This window comes from Aphelocoma coerulescens, unplaced genomic scaffold (assembly GCF_041296385.1).
Source record: "Aphelocoma coerulescens isolate FSJ_1873_10779 unplaced genomic scaffold, UR_Acoe_1.0 HiC_scaffold_347, whole genome shotgun sequence".
Lineage (NCBI taxonomy): Eukaryota > Metazoa > Chordata > Aves > Passeriformes > Corvidae > Aphelocoma > Aphelocoma coerulescens.
In genome coordinates, this window is record NW_027183690.1 from 1 (window position 1) to 17,941 (window position 17,941).

Here is a 17,941-nt window from a genome sequence, read left to right on the forward strand (position 1 = left end):
GGAGGATTTCGGAGAATTTGGGGGGATTTGGGGAGGATTTTGGGGCGGTTTTGGGGGATTTGGGGGTCCAGGGGGGCAGCGTGATGGTGCTGCTGCGGATGATGGACACCTGCCGGGAAAAAGGGGGGTTTTGGGGGATTTGGGGGGGATTTGGGGGGTTTTGGGGGGATTTGGGAATTTTAGGGACGATTTCGGGGGGTTTTGGGGGGATTTGGGAGGTTTGGGGGGAACCGAAAGGGTTAAAAGGGGGATTTTTAGGAGGATTTGGGGCTCTTGGAGGGAGTTGAAAGGGTTAAATGGGGGATTTGGGGCAGAATTTTGGGATTTTAGGAGGATTTTGGGATTTGGGGGGGGGATTTTGGGGGGATTTAGAGAGAACTGAAAGGGTTAAAAGGGGGATTTGGGGTGGAATTTGGGGATTTTGGGAGGAATTTTGGGAGGGAATTTTGGGAGGAATTTTGGGATTTTAGGATGATTTGGGGAGGTTTGGGGGGGATTTGGGGAGGTTTAGAGAGAACTGAAAGGGTTAAAAGGGGGATTTGGGGAGGAATTTTGGGATTTTAGGAGGATTTCGGAGGAATTTGGGGGGAATTTGGGGGATTTTGGGGCGGTTTTGGGGGGATTTGGGAGGTTTGGAGGGAACTGAAAGGGTTAAAAGGGGGATTTGGGGCGGAATTTTGGGATTTTAGGAGGATTTGGGGGGAATTTGGGGAGGTTTAGAGAGAACTGAAAGGGTTAAAAGGGGGATTTGGGGCGGAATTTGGGGATTTTCGGAGGATTTCGGGAGGAATTTTGGGGCTTTGGAGGGGATTTGGGGAGAATTTTTAGGCAGGATTTTGGGGGAATTTGGGGGATTTTTTGGGGATTTCGGGGTTTTTTTTGGCCCCTCTCTTTTTGGGGTGCCCTGCAGGATTTGGGGCTCTCACCTCGTCGGGCTGGGACTCGGTTTTTGGGACATTTTGGGGCATTTTGGGCCATTTTGGGGGCACTTTTTGCCATTTTAAGTGGATTTTTTTCCTATTTTACCCAAAATCGGGGGGATTTTTTTGGGGATTTCGGGGTTTTTTTCGGCTCCTCTCTTTTTGGGGTGCCCTGCAGGATTTGGGGTCTCACCTTGTCGGGCTGGGACTCGGTTTTTGGGACATTTTGGGACATTTTGGGGCATTTTTTGCCATTTTAAGTGGATTTTTTGCTATTTTACCCAAAATCAGGGGGATTTTTGGGGGGATTTCGGGGTTTTTTTGGCTGCTCTCTTTTTGGGGTGCCCTGTAGGATTTGGGGGCTCTCACCTTGTCGGGCTGGGACTCGATTTTGGGGACATTTTGGGCATTTTAAGTCCATTTCTCGCTATTTTTGCTGCATTTTTTGCTATTTTACCCAAAATCGGGGGGATTTTTGGGGGGATTTCGGGGTTTTTTTCGGCCCCGCTCTTTTTGGGGTGCCCTGCAGGATTTGGGGCTCTCACCTTGTCGGGCTGGGACTCGATTTTGGGGCATTTTGGAGCGTTTTGGGGTGTATTGGGTGCATTTTCACTATTTTTGCTGCATTTTTTGCTATTTTACCCAAAATCGGGGGGATTTTTGGGGGATTTCGGGGTTTTTTCGGCCCCTCTCTTTTTGGGGTGCCCTGCAGGATTTGGGGCTCTCACCTTGTCGGGCTGGGACTCGTTTTTGGGGTGCTGGAAGGTCAGCAGGGTGCAGCCCTGGGGGCACCCCGCGGGTCCGGCACTGGGGGCAGCTCGGTGAGGAAATCGGGGCGCGGCCCCCACCACCCATGGGTGCCCGAAATCTGCCCCACCCGGCAGCGGGAGCGCTCTGGGGAGGGCACAGCGGCCTTCAGCACCCCCCAAAAACCCCCAAATCCACCCCCAAAAATTCCCCCAACGCCCCCGAAATTCCAGGGGGAAAAAAAAAACCCAACAAAATTCCCCCAAAACTTCCAAAGAAACCAAAAAAAATCCCCCCCAAAAAACCCCCAAATTCAGCCCTTTCCCTCCCCCCCTTGCCAGACCCTAAAATGTCCCTTTTTTACCCCCCAAATTCCCCGCCCCCAAATTCCCACGGTTTTACCCCAAAATTCCCCTTTTTTTTTGCCCAAATTCCCCTTTTTTTCCCCCAAAATCCCCTTTTTTCCCCCCAAATTCCCCTTTTTCCCCCCAAATTCCCCTTTTTTCCCCCCCAAATTCCCGCTTTTTCCTCCAAAACCCCTCCCTCTCTTCCCCTCCCCCCATCCCCCTCCCCCTTTTCCTCCCCCAATCCCCCCTTTTTTTTGCCCAAAATTCCCATTTTTCCCCCCCGAAAATCCCTTTTTTCCAATTTTCCCCATTTTTTGCCCCAAATCCCGCTTTTTCCCCCCCAAAACCTCCCTTTTCCCCCCAAAAGCCCTCCCTCCCCTCCTCTTTCCCACCCCCCTCCCATTTTCCTCCCCAAACCCCCTTTTTTTACCCCAAAATCCCTTTTAATTTTTTTTCCCATTTTTTGCCCCAAATCCCGCTTTTTCCCCCCAAAACCCCTGCTTTTTCCCTCCCCTCCCCCTCCCTCCCACTTCCCCTCCCCCCTTTTTCCCTCCCCAAACTCCCCTTTTTTCCCGTTCCCCCCCCATTTCCCCCCTTTTTTCCCCCTTCCGCCCCCATTTCCCCCCCTTTTTTTTTCCCCAAAATCCCCTTTTTCTCCCCCTTCCCCCCCTTCATTCCCCCCCTTTTTTTTTTTCCCAAAATCCCCCTTTTTTTTCCCCTTCCCCCCCTTTTCCCCCCCTTTTTTTTGCTCAAAATCCCCATTTTTTTCCCCTTTTTCCCTCTTTCCCCCCCTTCCCCCAATTTCCCCCTTTTTTCCCCAAAATCCCTCTTTCCCCCCCTTCCCCCCCCATTTCCCCCCCCTTTTTTTCCCCAAAATCCCCTTTTTTCCCCCTTCCCCCCCCCTCATTCCCCCCCTTTTTTTTTCCCAAATCCCCTTTTTTCCCCTTTTCCCCATTTCCCCCCTTTTTTCCCCTATTTTTACCCAAAATCCCCCTTTTTCCTTTTTTCCCCCTCCCCCCCATTTCCCCTTTTTTTCCCCAAAATCCCCTTTTTTTTCCCCTTTTCCCTCTTTCTCCTTTTCCCCCCCATTTCCCCCCTTTTTCCCCAAATTCCCCCTTTTTTCCCCTTTTTCCTTTTCCCCTTTTTTCACCCCAAATCCCCCTTTTTTTCCCCTTTTCCCTCTTTCCCCCCTTCCCCCAATTTCCCCCTTTTTTCCCCAAAATCCCTCTTTTTTCCCCTCCCCCCATTCCCCCCCTTTTTTTTTGCCCCAAATCCCCCTTTTTCCCCTTCCCCCCCTTTTTTCCCCTTTTCCCCCAAATCCCCCTTTTTTTCCCCTTCCCCCCCATTTTCCCCCTTTTTTCCCCTTTATCCCCAAAATCCCCCTTTTTTTCCCTTTTCCCTTTTCCCCCCCATTTTTCCCCTTTTTTTTGCCCAAAATCCCCCTTTTTTCCCTTTTCCCCACTTTTTTCCTCTTTTTTCCTGCCCTTTTCCCCTTCCCCCCCCCATTTCCCCCCCTATTTTTCCCCAAAATCCCCCTTTTTTTCCCCCCTTCCCCCCCTCATTTCCCCCCCCCCCTTTTTTTTTTGCCCAAAATCCCCTTTTTTCCCCCCAAACCCCCCCTTTCCCCACCTGCCAGGGGCACGCAGGTGTCGTTCTGCACGCACCAGCCCAAGGGGCCGGGGGAGGGGTCGCCGGGGGGGTTGGGTGGCCCCGCGGGGGGGTTGGGTGGCCCCGCGGGGGGGTCGGGTGGCCCCCCGGAGCCCCCCCCAGGCCAGGCAGGGACTCGCAGTCGCCCAGGAGCCGAGCCAGCCCCGGGCAGGGGCCGGGGGGGGCACTGGGGGGGGGAGGGGGCGTCAAGGGGAGACCCCAGCCTCAATTGGGGGGGAGGGGGGGGGGGAGGGGAGGGGGAGCGAGAAGAGGCTGAAAATCCCCCCCCACCCCCCCAAAATTCCCACCCCCCCCAAATTCCACCCCCCAAAATTCCCACCCCCAAAATTCCCACCCCCCAAATTCCCATTGGGGACCCCCAAAATCCCACCAAAATACCCATTGGGGACCCCCAAAATCCCCCAAAATTCCAGCCCCAAATTCCCTTTGGGGACCCCCAAAATCCCCCCAAAATTCCAGCCCCAAATTCCCATTGGGGACCCCCAAAATCCACCCCAAATTCCCGTTGGGGACCCCGAAAATCCCCCCAAATTCCACCCCCAAATTCCCATTGGGGACCCCAAAATCCCCCCCAAATTCCCATTGGGGACCCCAAAAATCCCCCAAATTCCAGCCCCAAATTCCCATTGGGGACCCCCAAAATCCACCCCAAATTCCCATTGGGGACCCTCAAAATTCCCCCAAAATCCCCCAAATTCCCCCCAAAATCCTTCTCAAAATTCCCATTGGGGACCCCCAAAATCCCCCCAAATTCCACCCCCAAATTCCCATTGGGGACCACCCAAATCCCCCCAAATTCCAGCCCCAAATTCCCATTGGGGATCCCCAAAATCCCCCCAAAATCCCCCCAAAATCCCCCCAAATCCCCCCCAAAAATCCCCCAAAATCCCCAAAATCCCCAATTTCTCCCCCCAAATCCCCAAATTCCCCAAAAATTCCCCAAATTCCCTCCCAAATCTCCCCAAAATCCCCCCCAAACCCCCCCAAATCTCCCCAAAATCTCCCAAATTCCCCAAATCCCCAAAAACCCCCCAAAATCCCCCCAAATCCCCCAAAATTCCCCAAATCCCTCCCAAAATCCCCCCAAATCCCCCCAAAATTCTCCTTTTCCGCCCCCCAAACTTTGCCCAAATCCCCCCAAAATCCCCCCAAACCCCCCCAAATCTCCCCAAAATCTCCCAAATTCCCCCAAATCCCCAAAAATGCCCCAAAATCCCCCCAAAATCCCCCCAAAATTCTCCTTTTCCGCCCCCAAACTTTGCCCAAATCCTCCCAAAATCCCCCAAAACCCCCCCAAATCTCCCCAAAATTCCCCAAATCTCTCCCAAAATCCCCCCAAATCCCCCCCAAAATTCTCCTTTTCCTCGCCCCCAAACTTTGCCCAAATCCCCCAAAACCCCCCCAAATCCCCCCAAAATCCCCAAAACCCCCCCAAATCTCCCCAAAATCCCCCAAAAACCCCCTAAATCTCCCCAAAATTCCCCCAAATCTCTCCCAAAATCCCCCCAAATCCCCCCAAAATTCTCCTTTTCCACCCCCAAACTTTGCCCAAATCCCCCCGAATTCCCCCAAAGCTGCCCCGGGCTTTCCCCTCCCCCTCCCCGAGGCTTTTGCCCAAATTCCCGGAATTGGCCCCAATTTGGGGGGTCCTTACCGGGCCCGGGGGGGTCCCCAGGGGCTGCCGCGGGCAGGGCTGGGGGAGGGGCCCGAAATGTGGGGAGGGGTCCCCGGAGGAGGAGACCCCCCCCCCAAATCCAGGGGAGAATTTGGGGGATTTTGGGGGATTTGGGGAAAAATTGGGGATTTTGGAGGGGATTTGGGGAATTTGGGGGGAATTTGGGGGATTTGGGGGGGATTTGGGGAATTTTGGGGGGAGGATTTGGGGAATTTGGAGGAGGATTTGTGGGAATTTTGGGGGGATTTGGGCAATTTGGGGGGAGTTGGGGGGAATTTAGGGGAGAATTTGGGGGATTTGGGGGAATTTGGGGAATTTTGGGGGAATTTGGGGGAGGATTTGGGGGAATTTTGGGGATTTGGGGGAATTTGGGGGGATTTGGGGGAATTTTGGGGGGGATTTTTGGGGTGGATTTGGGGGATTTTGGGGTGGATTTTGGGGAATTTTGGGGGAATTTGGGGGGAATTTGGGCAATTGTGGGAGGATTTGGGGGAGAATTGGGGGGAAAATTGGGGAATTTTGGGGGATTTGGGCATTTTGGGAGGATTTGGGGGATTTTGGGGGAATTTTGGGAATTTTGGGGGGATTTGGGGGAATTTGGGGAGAATTTGGGGATTTTTGAGGAGAATTTGGGGAATTTGGGGGAACTTGGGGGAATTTTGGAGGGATTTGGAAGAATTTTGGGGGGATTTGGGGGGATTTTGGGGGAATTTGGGGGGGATTTGGGCAATTGGGGGAGAATTTGGGGAAAAATTGGGGAATTTTGGGGGATTTGGGGAGAATTTGGGGGGAATTTTGGGGGATTTTGGGGGAATTTTGGGGTCCCGGTTGGAAGTTTTTGGGGGGATTTTTTGGGGGGATTTTGGGGTGGATTTTGGGGGACTTTTGGGTGGATTTTGGGGTGGATTTTGAGGGGATTTGGGGGGATTTTTGTGGGTGGATTTGGGGGGATTTTTGGGTGGATTTTTCGGTGGATTTTTGGGGGATTTTGGGGGAATTTTTGGGTGGATTTTGAGGGGATTTGGGGGGATTTCGGGATGAATTTTAGGGGATTTTGGGGTGGATTTTTGGGTGGATTTTGGGGGGGATTTGGGGGATTTTTGTGGGTGGATTTTTGCGTGGATTTTGGAGGGGATTTTTGGGTGGATTTTAGGGGATTTTGGGGGGATTTTGGAGAGGATTTCTGGGGATTTTTGGGTGGATTTTTGCATGGATTTTGGGGGATTTTTGGGTGGATTTTCGGTGGATTTTGGGGGTGGATTTGGGGATTTTTGGGGTGGATTTTTGTGTGGATTTTGGGGGATTTTTGGGAGGGATTTTGGAGGGGATTTTTGGGTGGATTTGGGGGGGAGTTTGGGGGATTTTGGGGTGAATTTTAGGGGATTTTTGGGTATATTTTGGGTGGATTTTTGGGGGGATTTTGGGGGGATTTTGGGGATTTTTGGGGGTGGATTTTTGCGTAGATTTTGGGGGATTTTGGGGGGGGATTTTCGGGTGGATTTTCGGGGGATTTTGGGGATTTTTGCGTGGATTTTAGGGGATTTTTGGGTGGATTTTCGGTGGATTTTGGGATTTTTTGGGGTCGATTTTTGCGTGGATTTGGGAGGGATTTTTGGGTGGATTTTGGGTGAATTTTTGGGTGGATTTTAGGTGAATTTTTGGGTGGATTTTGGGGGATTTTCGGGTGGATTTTGGGTGAATTTTTCGGTGGATTTTAGGTGAATTTTTGGGTGGATTTTGGGGGATTTTCGGGTGGATTTTGGGTGAATTTTTGGGTGGATTTTTGCGTGTGAATTTTTGCATGGATTCTGGGGTCCTGGGGTGGATTTTGGGGGGGATTTTGGAGGGATTTTGGGCAGCTTTTTCAGGCTTTTGGCTGCTCCTGAGGGTTTTTGGGGCGAGAAGCGGGGATTTGGGGCCTTTGCTCACCTCCTGCAGGACGAACGAGGGCACCTTGTAGGCCCTGAGGTCGCCCCGGGGGGTCCCGCTGAAGCCCCCGGCCACCAGCAGCACCTGCCCCGGCAGGACCCCGGCCACGTGCGAGTAGCGCCCCCCCCCCGGCCGAGCCCGGCTCTGAAATTTGGGGGGGACGGGGTCATTTGGGAGCCCAAAACCATCCCCCAAAAAATCCACCCCAAAATCCCCTAAAATTCCCCCCAAATCCCTCCATATTGCCCCAAAATCCACCCCAAAATCCCCCAAAAATCCACCCAAAATCCACCCCAAAAATCCCCCCAAAATTCCCCTAAAATCCACCCCAAAATCCACCCAAAAATCCCCCAAAATCCCCCCAAAATTCCCCCAAATCCCCCAAAAATCCCTCCCAAAATTCCCCTAAAATCCACCCCTATTCCCCCAAAAATCCCTCCCAAAATCCCCAAATCCCACCTCAAAACACCCAAAAAATCCCCCAAAAATCCCCCCAAAAATCCCCCCAAAAATCCCCTCAAAATTCCCCTAAAATTCCTCTAAAATCCCCCCAAAAATCCACCCCCAAAATCCCCCAAATCCCACCTCAAAACACCCAAAAAAACCCCAAAAATCCACTCAAAATCCTCCCCCAGGACCCCCCCTAAAAAGCCCCAAAATTCCACCCAAAATTCCCCCAAAATCCCCCCAAAAATCCCAACCCCGAAATCCCCCCCCCGGGCCCCCCAAAAGCCCCAAAAAGCCCCAAAAGCCCCAAAAAGCCCCAAAAAGCCCCAAATCCCCCATGCCCGGCCAGGACCCGGCCACGTGCGAGTAGCGCCCCCCCCCGGCCGAGCCCGGCTCTGAAATTTGGGGGGGACGGGGTCATTTGGGAGCCCAAAACCATCCCCAAAAAATCCACCCCAAAATCCCCAAAAAGCCACCCAAAATCCAAAAAAATCCACCCCAAAATGCCCCAAATCCCCACCCTCAAATGGCAAAACCATCAGAAATCCAGCCAAAGAATCCTCCCCCAGGAACCCCAACAAATCCCCCCAAAATCCCCCCAAAATCCCCCCAAAATTCCCCCAAATCCCCCCAAAATCCCTCCCAAAATTACCCCCAAAATCCCCCAAAATTCCCCCAAAATTCCCCCCAAAAATCCCCTCCCAAAATTCCCCCCAAAATTCCCCCCCAAAATCCCCCAAAAATCCACCCCAAAATCCCCCAAATCCCACCTCAAAACACCCAAAAATCCCCCCAAAATTCCCCTAAAATCCCCCCAAAATCCCCCCCAAAAATCCCCCCAAAATCCCCCAAAATTCCCCCCAAAAATCCACCCCCAAAATCCCCCAAATCCCACCTCAAAACACCAAAAAAACCCCAAAAATCCACTCAAAATCCTCTCCCAGGACCCCCCTCAAAAGCCCCAAAATTCCACCCAAAATTCCCCCAAAATCCCCACAAAAACCCCAACCCCGAAATCCCTCCCAGGGCCCCCAAAAAGCCCCAAAAAGCCCCAAAAAGCCCCAAAAAGCCCCAAATCCCCCCATGCCCGGCCATGACCCAAAATCCACTCCAAAATCCCCCCGAAATTCCCCTAAAATCTCCCCAAAATCCACCCAAAAATCCCCCCAAAATTCCCCTAAAATCCACCCCAAAATCCCCCAAAATTACCCCCAAAATCCCCCAAAATCCCCAAAAATTCCCCCAAAATCCCCCAAAAATCCCCCCAAAATCCACCCCAAAAATCCCCCAAAATCCCCACCAGAATTCCCCAAAATCACCCCAAAAATCCCTCCAAAATCCCCTAAAATTCCCCTCAAAATTCCCCTAAAATCCCCCACAAAAATCCCCAAAATTCGCCAAAATCCACCCCAAAAATCCCCAAATCCACCCAAAAATTCCCCAAAAAATCCTCCAAAAATTCCCCCAAAACCCCAAAATCCACCCAAAATTCCCCCCAAAATCCCTCCTAAATTCCACCCAAATCCCGCAAAATTCCCCACAAATCCCCCCAAAATCCCCCGAAAAATCCCCCAAAATCCATCTCCAAAATCCCCCCAAAAGCCCCCCCCAAAATCCCCTAAAATCCACCCAAAAATCCCCCAAAATTCCCCCAAATCCCCAAAAATCCCCCAAAAATCCCCCCAAAAGCCTCAAAAAAACCCCAAAAATCCCTGAAAATCCCCACCCAGAACCCCCAAAAAGCCCCAAATTCCACCCAAATCTCCCCAAAATTCCCCTCCCAGGAACCCCAAAATCCGCCCAAAAATCCCAACCCCAAAATCCCCCAAATTCCCCCAAATTCCCCAAAATTCCCTCCAAAAATGACCAATTTTAGATGAAAAAAAACCCTTTTCTTCTCAATTTTCACCCAATTTTTGCCCAATTTTTGCCAAAACCCCCGGAATTCTCCCCAAATCTCCCCCCGTGCCCCCTCCCAAAATTGGGAACCCCTCCTCCCCCAGAACCCCCCAAAATCCCCCAAAATCCCCCCAAAATCCCCCCATTTAGGGCAAAAATCCCCGATTTTCACCTGATTTTTACTCAATTTTCACCCCAATTTTTGCCCCAATTTTCACCCGATTTTCGCCCAATTTTTGCCCAAAACCCCCGGAATTCTCCCCAAATCTCCCCCGCACCCCCTCCCCAAATTGGGGACCCCTCCTCCTCCAGAACCTCCCAAGCCCCCCCAAAATCCCCCCATTTAGGGCAAAAAAAACCCAATTTTCGCCCAATTTTCACCCGATTTCACCCGATTTTCGCCCAATTTTTGCCCAAAACCCCGGAATTCTCCCCAAATCTCCCCCCCGCGCCCCCTCCCCAATTTGGGGGCTCCTTGCCCACCTTGGCCGGGCTCCAGGGGGTCCCCTGGGAGCCAGAGGTGGCAGCGGAGGTGATAAAAGTGCAGCCCCTCGTCGTAGCACTTCCTCGTGGTAGTGCGTGTGCACGTTCCCGCCTGGAATTTTGGGCATTTTGGGGTCAAATCCCCAATTTTTGGGGCTTTGGGAAACCCTCGAGGGGTCGGACACGGAATTCCCGCGGAATTCCCGCCAAAATCGGGCGGTTTTGGGGGAAAAAAGGGAATTTTGGGGTTTTTTTCTGTGTCCGAAAAACGAGTGGATTTTGGGGATTGAAGAGCGAAATTTTGGGAATTTTGGGGTCAAATCCCGAATTTTGGGGGTTTGGAAAAACCTCGAGAGGTCGGGGGCGGAATTCCCGCGGAATTCCCGCCAAAATCGGGCGTTTTTGGGGGAAAAAAGGGAATTTTGGGGTTTTTTTCTGTGTCCGAAAAACGAGTGGATTTGGGGGATTGAAGAGCGAAATTTTGGGAATTTTGGGGTCAAATCCCAAATTTTTGGGGGTTTGGGAAGAACTCGAGGGGTTGGGGGCGGAATTCCCCGCCAAAATCGGGCGTTTTGGGGGGAAAAAACGGAATTTTGGGGTTTTTTTTCTGTCTGAGAAGTGAGAGGTTTTTGGGGATTGAAGAGCGAAATTTTGGGGATTTAAGAGCGAAATTTTGGGAATTTTGGGGTCAGATCCTGAAATTTTGGGGGTTTGGGAAACCCTCGAGGGGTCGGACACGGAATTCCCATGGAATTCCCGCCAAAATCAGGCGTTTTTGGGGGAAAAAAGGGAATTTTGGGTTTTTTTTCTGTGTCCGAAAAACGAGTGGATTTGGGGGATTGAAGAGCGAAATTTTGGGAATTTTGGGGTCAAATCCCAAATTTTTGGGGCTTTGGGAAACCCTCGAGGGGTCGGGGGCGGAATTCCCGCGGAATTCCCGCCAAAATCGGGCGTTTTGGGGGGAAAAAAATGGAATTTGGGGGTTTTTTCTGTGTCCGAAAAACGAGTGGATTTTGGGGATTTAACAGCGAAATTTGGGGAATTTTGGGGTCAAATCCCAAATTTTTGGGGGTTTGGGAAGAAGTCGAGGGGTTGGGGGCAGAATTCCCACCAAAATCGGGCGTTTTTGGGGGAAAAAATGGAATTTTGGGGTTTTTTTGGGGGGATTTTTTGGGGATTTTGGTGGAAATTTCGCCGTTTTTAGGAAATTTTGGGGATTTTTTATGGAATTTTTGTGGGAATTCCGGGGTTTTTGGGATTTGAAGTCTCCCCACTCCTCCCCAGTGACAGCAACACCCCAAAAAGCCCCAAAATCCTGCAGAATTTGGGATTTTTCTGGGATTTTCAGGGGATTTTTGGGGATTTTCATGGGATTTTTTGTGTTTTTCCCCATTTTCCCGGGATTTTCCCCATTCCCCCGGGGATTTTTTTGGGAATTCGGGGATTTTTGGCATTTGGAGTCTCCCCAGTGACCAGCGACACCCCAAAAAGCCCCAAAACCCCGCAGAATTAAGGATTTTCTGGGATTTTTCTGGGATTTTCATGGGATTTTTTGGGTTTTCCGCCCTTTTCCCGGGATTTTCCCCATTCCCACAGGGATTTTTTTGGAATTCCGGGATTTTTGGGATTTGAAGTCTCCCCACTCCTCCCCAGTGATGGTGACACCCCAAAAACTCCACGGAATTGTGGATTTTCATGGGATTTTTTGGGATTTTCATGGGATTTTCATGGGATTTTTTGTGTTTTTCGCCCTGTTTCCCGGGATTTTCCCCATTCCCCCGGGGATTTTTTTTGGAATTCGGGGATTTTTGGGATTTGAAGTCTCCCCACATCCCCTCAGTAACAGCGACACCCCAAAAACTCCACGGAATTGTGGATTTTCATGGGATTTTCATGGGATTTTTGGGGATTTTCATGGGATTTTTGTGGTTTCCGCCCTTTTCCCGGGATTTTCCCCATTCCCACGGGGATTTTTTTGGGAATTCGGGGATTTTGGGATTTGGAGTCTCCCCACTCCTCCCCAGTGATGGTGACACCCCAAAAACTCCACGGAATTGTGGATTTTCATGGGATTTTCATGGGATTTTTGGGGATTTTCATGGGATTTTTTGGGTTTTTCGCCGTTTTCCCGGGATTTTCCCTCATTCCCCCGGGGATTTTTTTGGGAATTCCGCAATTTTTAGGATTTGGAGTCTCCCCACATCCCCTCAGTAACAGCGACACCCCAGAAACTCCACGGAATTGTGGATTTTCATGGGATTTTCAGGGGATTTTTGGGGATTTTTTGGGATTTTCCCCCATTTTCCTGGGATTTTCCCCATTCCCCCGGGGATTTTTTTGGGAATTCGGGGATTTTTGGGATTTGAAGTCTCCCCTGTGACAGTGACACCCCAAAAACCCCCAAAACCCCACAGAATGAGGATTTTCATGGGATTTTGAGGATTTTCATGGGATTTTTTGGGGATTTTTTGTGGTTTTCGCCCTTTTCCCGGGATTTTCCCCATTCCCCCGGGGATTTTTTTGGGAATTCGGGGATTTTGGGGCTCTCACCGAACACCACCATGTAGTCCCCGAGCAGGGAGGCGCTGTGGAAGGCCTTTCCCGGGGCCCCCCGCTGGGAGCCCGGCCGAACTCGCCGCGGGCGCGGAGGGGGCTCCAGAGGCGCCGATCCACGTGGAAAACGTCCGAGGAATTCACCCGGACACTGAACCTGGGCAGGGAGCAGGGAGGGGTCAGGGACAACCCCAAAAAGTCCCAAATCGACCCCAAAAAAAAATCCCGAAAAAAAGATGGCAGCCTAAAAAAAATCGGCGAAAAAATGGGGAAAAAAATCGGGGGGAAATCGGGAAAAAATCGGGAAAAATCACGGGAAAAATCAGGAAAAAATCAGGAAAAATCATGGAAAAATCAGGAAAAAATCGGGAAAAAATCACCAAAAAAATCACCAAAAAAATCCCCCCCCAAAAATCCCACCCTAAAAAAAATCGGCGAAAAAATCGGGAAAAAATCGGGGGAAAATCGGGAAAAAATCGGGGAAAATCGGGAAAAAAATCGTCCAACAAATCGTGGAAAAGTTACGGAAAAATCAGGAAAAAATCGGGAAAAATCACCAAAAAATCGCCCAAAAAATCGGGAAAAATCATGGGAAAATCAGGAAAAATCGGGAAAAATCAGGAAAAATCGGGAAAAAAATCACCAAAAAAATCGGGAAAAATCATGGGAAAATCAGGAAAAAATCGGGAAAAATCACGGGAAAAAATCAGGAAAAAATCAGAAAAATCATGGGAAAAATCAGGAAAAAATCAGGAAAAATCATGGGAAAAATCAGGAAAAAATCAGGAAAAAATCACCAAAAAAATCCCCCCCAAAAAATCCCACCCTAAAAAAAATCGGCGAAAAAATCAGGAAAAAAATCGGGGGAAAATCAGGAAAAAATCGGGAAAAATCAGGAGAAAAATCGTCCAACAAATCATGGGAAAAGTTATGGAAAAATCAGGAAAAAATCGGGAAAAAATCACCAAAAAATCGCCCAAAAAATCGGGAAAAAATCATGGGAAAATCAGGAAAAAATCGGGAAAAATCAGGAAAAATCACCAAAAAAATCACCAAAAAAATCGGGAAAAATCATGGGAAAATCAGGAAAAATCAGAAAAAAATTGTGCAAAAATTATGGAAAAATCAGGAAAAAATCGGGAAAAAATCAGGAAAAAATCATGAAAAAAATCATGAAAAAAATTGCAAAGAAATCACAAAAAAATCAGGAAAAAATCACCAAACATCACCAAAAAATCGCAAAAAAATCGCAAAAAATCACAAAAAAATCACAAAAAAACCACCCCAAAAATCGCCAAAAATCGGGAACAATCACGGAAAAATCAGGAAAAAATCACAGAAAAAATCGCCAAAAAATCGTGCAAAAATCATGGGAAAATCAGGAAAAAATCGGGAAAAATCACCAAAAAATCACAAAAAAGTCGTCAAAAAAATCGTGCAAAAATCATGGAAAAATCCGGAAAAAATCAGGAAAAAATCACCAAAAAAATCACAAAAAAATTGCCCAAAAATCGTGCAAAAATCATGGGAAAATCAGGAAAAAATCGGGAAAAATCAGGAAAAATCGGGAAAAAAATCAGGAAAAAATCACCAAAAAATCGTGCAAAAATCATGGAAAAATCAGGAAAAAATCATGGGAAAAATCAGGAAAAATCAGGAAAAAATCAGGAAAAAACCCCAAAAAATCGCAAAAAAAATCAGGAAAATATCACGAAAAAATCAGAAAAAATCAGAAAAAAATAAAAAAAATCACAAAAAAATCAGAAAAAAAAAATCATGAAAAAATCACATTAAAATTACAAAAAAACCACAAAAAATTCACCAAAAAATCGCAAAAAAATCTCCAAAAAGTCACAAAAAACCCCAAAAAAATCCCCCCCAAAAATCCCCCAAAACTGCCCCAAAATCCCCCCAAATCCCCTCCCAGTCCCTCCCAGTTCCTCCCAGTCCCTCCCAGTGGCTCCCAGTCCCTCCCAGTCACCCCTGCACCCCCCTCTAGACACCCCCAGCATCCCCAAAATCCCCCCAAATTCCCCAAAATCCCCCCAAAATCCCCCCAAATCCCCCCAAACTCCCCCCAAATCCCCTCCAGTGGCTCCCAGTTTGTCCCAGTCCGTCCCAGTGACCTGGCAGTGGACAGCCGGTGCCCCCCATAGACCAGGAGGCTGCGGGAGGGGGGGTGGGAGAGCAGAACCCCCCCCCAAAATCCCCCCAAAATCCCCCCAAATCCCCTCCCAGTGGCTCCCAGTCACTCCCAGTCCCTCCCAGTTCCCCCCAATCCCCTCCCAGGGGCTCCCAGTCCCTCCCAGTCACCCCCTGCACCCCCTCTAGGCACCCTCAGCATCCCCAAAAGCCCCCAAAATCCCCCCAAAAACCCCCCAAACTCCCCCAAAATCCCCCCAGAACACCCCAAACTCCCCCCAAATCCCCTCCCAGCGGCTCCCAGTTTGTCCCAGTCCGTCCCAGTGACCTGGCAGTGGACGGCCGGTGCCCCCCATAGACCAGGAGGCTGCGGGAGGGGGGGTGGAAGAGCAGCGAGTGCCCCGCGGCCCGGGGGGGCTTCCCCCCCCAGCCCCCCACCCTCTGCCAGGGACCCCCCCCGGGCAGGTGGAGCCGGAAGAGCCCCGAGGAGAAAACGTCCGAGGGGGTGCGGCCTGAAAAAGAGGGGAAATCCCCCAAATTTGGGGCGTTTGGGAGAGCCCAAAATCAGCGGGAATCGACCCAAAAAGCAAAGGGAAAAAAACCCCCAAAAATTGGGATTCTCAGAACACCCAAAAGGCCAAAAATCCCCCCCAAATCAGCCCAAATTCTCCCCAAAATCCCCCCCAAATCAGCCCAAATCCTCCCAAAATCCCCCCAAAATCCCCCCAAATCCACCCCAAATCCCCCCCCAAATCCCCCCCAAATCACCCCAAATCCACCCCAAATCCCCCTAAATCAGCCCAAAATGGGAAGGGAACAGGGCCTGAAAAAGAGGGAAAAATCCCCAAATTTGGGGCGTTTGGGAGAGCCCAAAATCAGCGGGAATCGACCCAAAAGGCAAAGGGAAAAAAAAACCCCAAAAAATTGGGATTCTCAGAACACCCAAATGCCCCAAAAGAGACCCAAAATCCCCCCCAAAATCAGCCCAAATCAGCCCAAATCCACCCCAAAATCCACCCCAAATCCCCCCCAAAATCCCCCCAAATCCACCCCAAAATGGAAGGGAACAGGGCCTGAAAAAAGAGGGGAAATCCCCAAATTTGGGGCGTTTGGGAGAGCCCAAAATCAGCGGGAATCGACCCAAAAAGCAAAGGGAAAAAAACCCCAAAAATTGGGATTCTCAGAACACCCAAAATGCCAAAAATCCCCCCCAAATCAGCCCAAATCCTCCCCAAAATCCCCCCAAGTCAGCCCAAATCCTCCCAAAGTCCCCCCCAAAATCCCCCTAAATCAGCCCAAAATGGGAAGGGAACAGGGCCTGAAAAAGAGGGAAAAATCCCCAAATTTGGGGCGTTTGGGAGAGCCCAAAATCAGCGGGAATCGACCCAAAAGGCAAAGGGAAAAAAACCCAAAAATTGGGATTCTCAGAACACGCAAAAGGCCAAAAATTCCCCCCAAAATCACCCCAAAACCGCCCCCAAAATCCCCCCAAAATCCCCCCAAATCAGTCCAAATCCCCCCAAAGTCCCCCCCAAAATCACCCCCAAATCCACCCCAGAATGGGAACAGGGCCTGAAAAAGAGGGGAAATCCCCAAATTTGGGGCGTTTGGGAGAGCCCAAAATCAGCGGGAATCGACCCAAAAGGCAAAGGGAAAAAACCCCCAAAAATTGGACCCAAAAATGCCAAAATCTGCCCAAATCAGCCCAAAATCCCCCCAAAATCCCCCCAAATCAGCCCAAATCCCCCCCAAATCCCCCTTTAATCCCCCCAAACTCCCCCTAAACCCCCCCAAACCTCCCCCAAGCCCCCTCAAATGCCCCCCAACCCCCCCTCAAACTCCCCCAAATCCCCCCAAATCCCCCCCAAATCTCCCCAGTTCCCCCCAAACTCCCCTAAACCCCCCACAACCCCCCTCAAATGCCCCCAAACCCCCCCAAACCCCCCCTAACCCCCCGAAACCCTCCCCCAAAACCCCCCAAATCCCCCTCAACTCCTCTCACTCCCCCCAAATCCCCCCCAACTCCCCCAATTCTCCCCCCAAACCCCCCAACTCTCCCCAAACTCCCCCCAAACCCCCTCCAAACTCCCCCAAATCCCCCAAAACCCCCCAAATCCCCCAAATCCCCCCCAAACTCCCCCAATTCTCCCCTAACCCCCCCAATCCTCCCCAATCCCCCCAAATCCCCCAACCCCCCTCCCAACTCCCCCAAACCCCCTCAAAGCCCCCCAAGCCCCCCGAATCCCCCTCCAACACCCCCCCAATTCCCCCCCAAACCCCCCTCCAAACCCCCCCCAAATCCCCCTCAAATCTCCCAACTCCCCCCAACTCCCCCCAAATTCCCCCAAATCTCCCCCAATTCCCCCCCAAACTCCCCCAATCTCCCCCCAAACCCCTCCAAATCCCCCCAAACCCCCCAAACCCTCCAAACCCCCCAACCCCCCCAAATCCCCTCAAATGCCCCCCAACTCCCCCTCAAACCCCCCCAAATCCCCCCAAACCCCCCTAAATCCCCCCCAAACCCCCCTAAAATCCCCCCCAAACTCCCCCAAACCCCTCCAACTCCCCCCAAACCCCCCCAAATCCCTCCAAACCCCCCTCAATGCCCTCCAACCCCCCCTCAAACTCCCCCAACCCCCCCAAATCCCCCTCCAACACCCCCCAAATCCCCCCAAACCCCCCCAAAACCCCCCCAAACCCTCTCAACCCCCCCATAACCTCCCCAAACCCCCAAACCCCCCCAACCCCCCAAACCCCCCCAAATCCCCCCAAACCCCCCCAAATCCCACCAATTCCCCCCCAAATCCCCCCAAACCCACTCAACCCCCCATACCACCCCAAATCCCCCAACCCCCTCAAATGCCCCCAACCCCTCCTCAAACTCCCCCAATCCCCCCAAATCCCCCCAAATCCCCCTCCAACTCCCCCTAAACCCCCCCAAACCCCCCCAAAATCCCCCCAAAACCCCCTCAAATGCCCCCCAACCCCCCCTCAAACTCCCCAATCCCCCCCAAATCCCCCCAAATCCCCCTCCAACTCCCCCCAAATCCCCCCCAAACCCCCCCAAATCCCCCCAACCCCCTCAATTCCCCCCAAACTCCCCCAAAATCCCCCCCAATTCCCCCTCCAAC

General features: G+C 51.1%; 1 long non-coding RNA gene across 1 annotated transcript; it reads right to left on the reverse strand.

Annotated features, from left to right (window-relative positions):
* Positions 1-8,072: 8,072 nt before the first annotated feature.
* On the reverse strand, positions 8,073-15,224 carry LOC138101594 (uncharacterized). Its single transcript, XR_011147216.1, has 4 exons — positions 15,139-15,224; positions 12,666-12,825; positions 10,116-10,227; positions 8,073-8,128 (listed from the first exon to the last, which is right to left on the reverse strand). It is a non-coding gene; the product is annotated as an uncharacterized lncRNA (long non-coding RNA).
* Between the last annotated feature and the right edge of the window lie 2,717 nt (positions 15,225-17,941).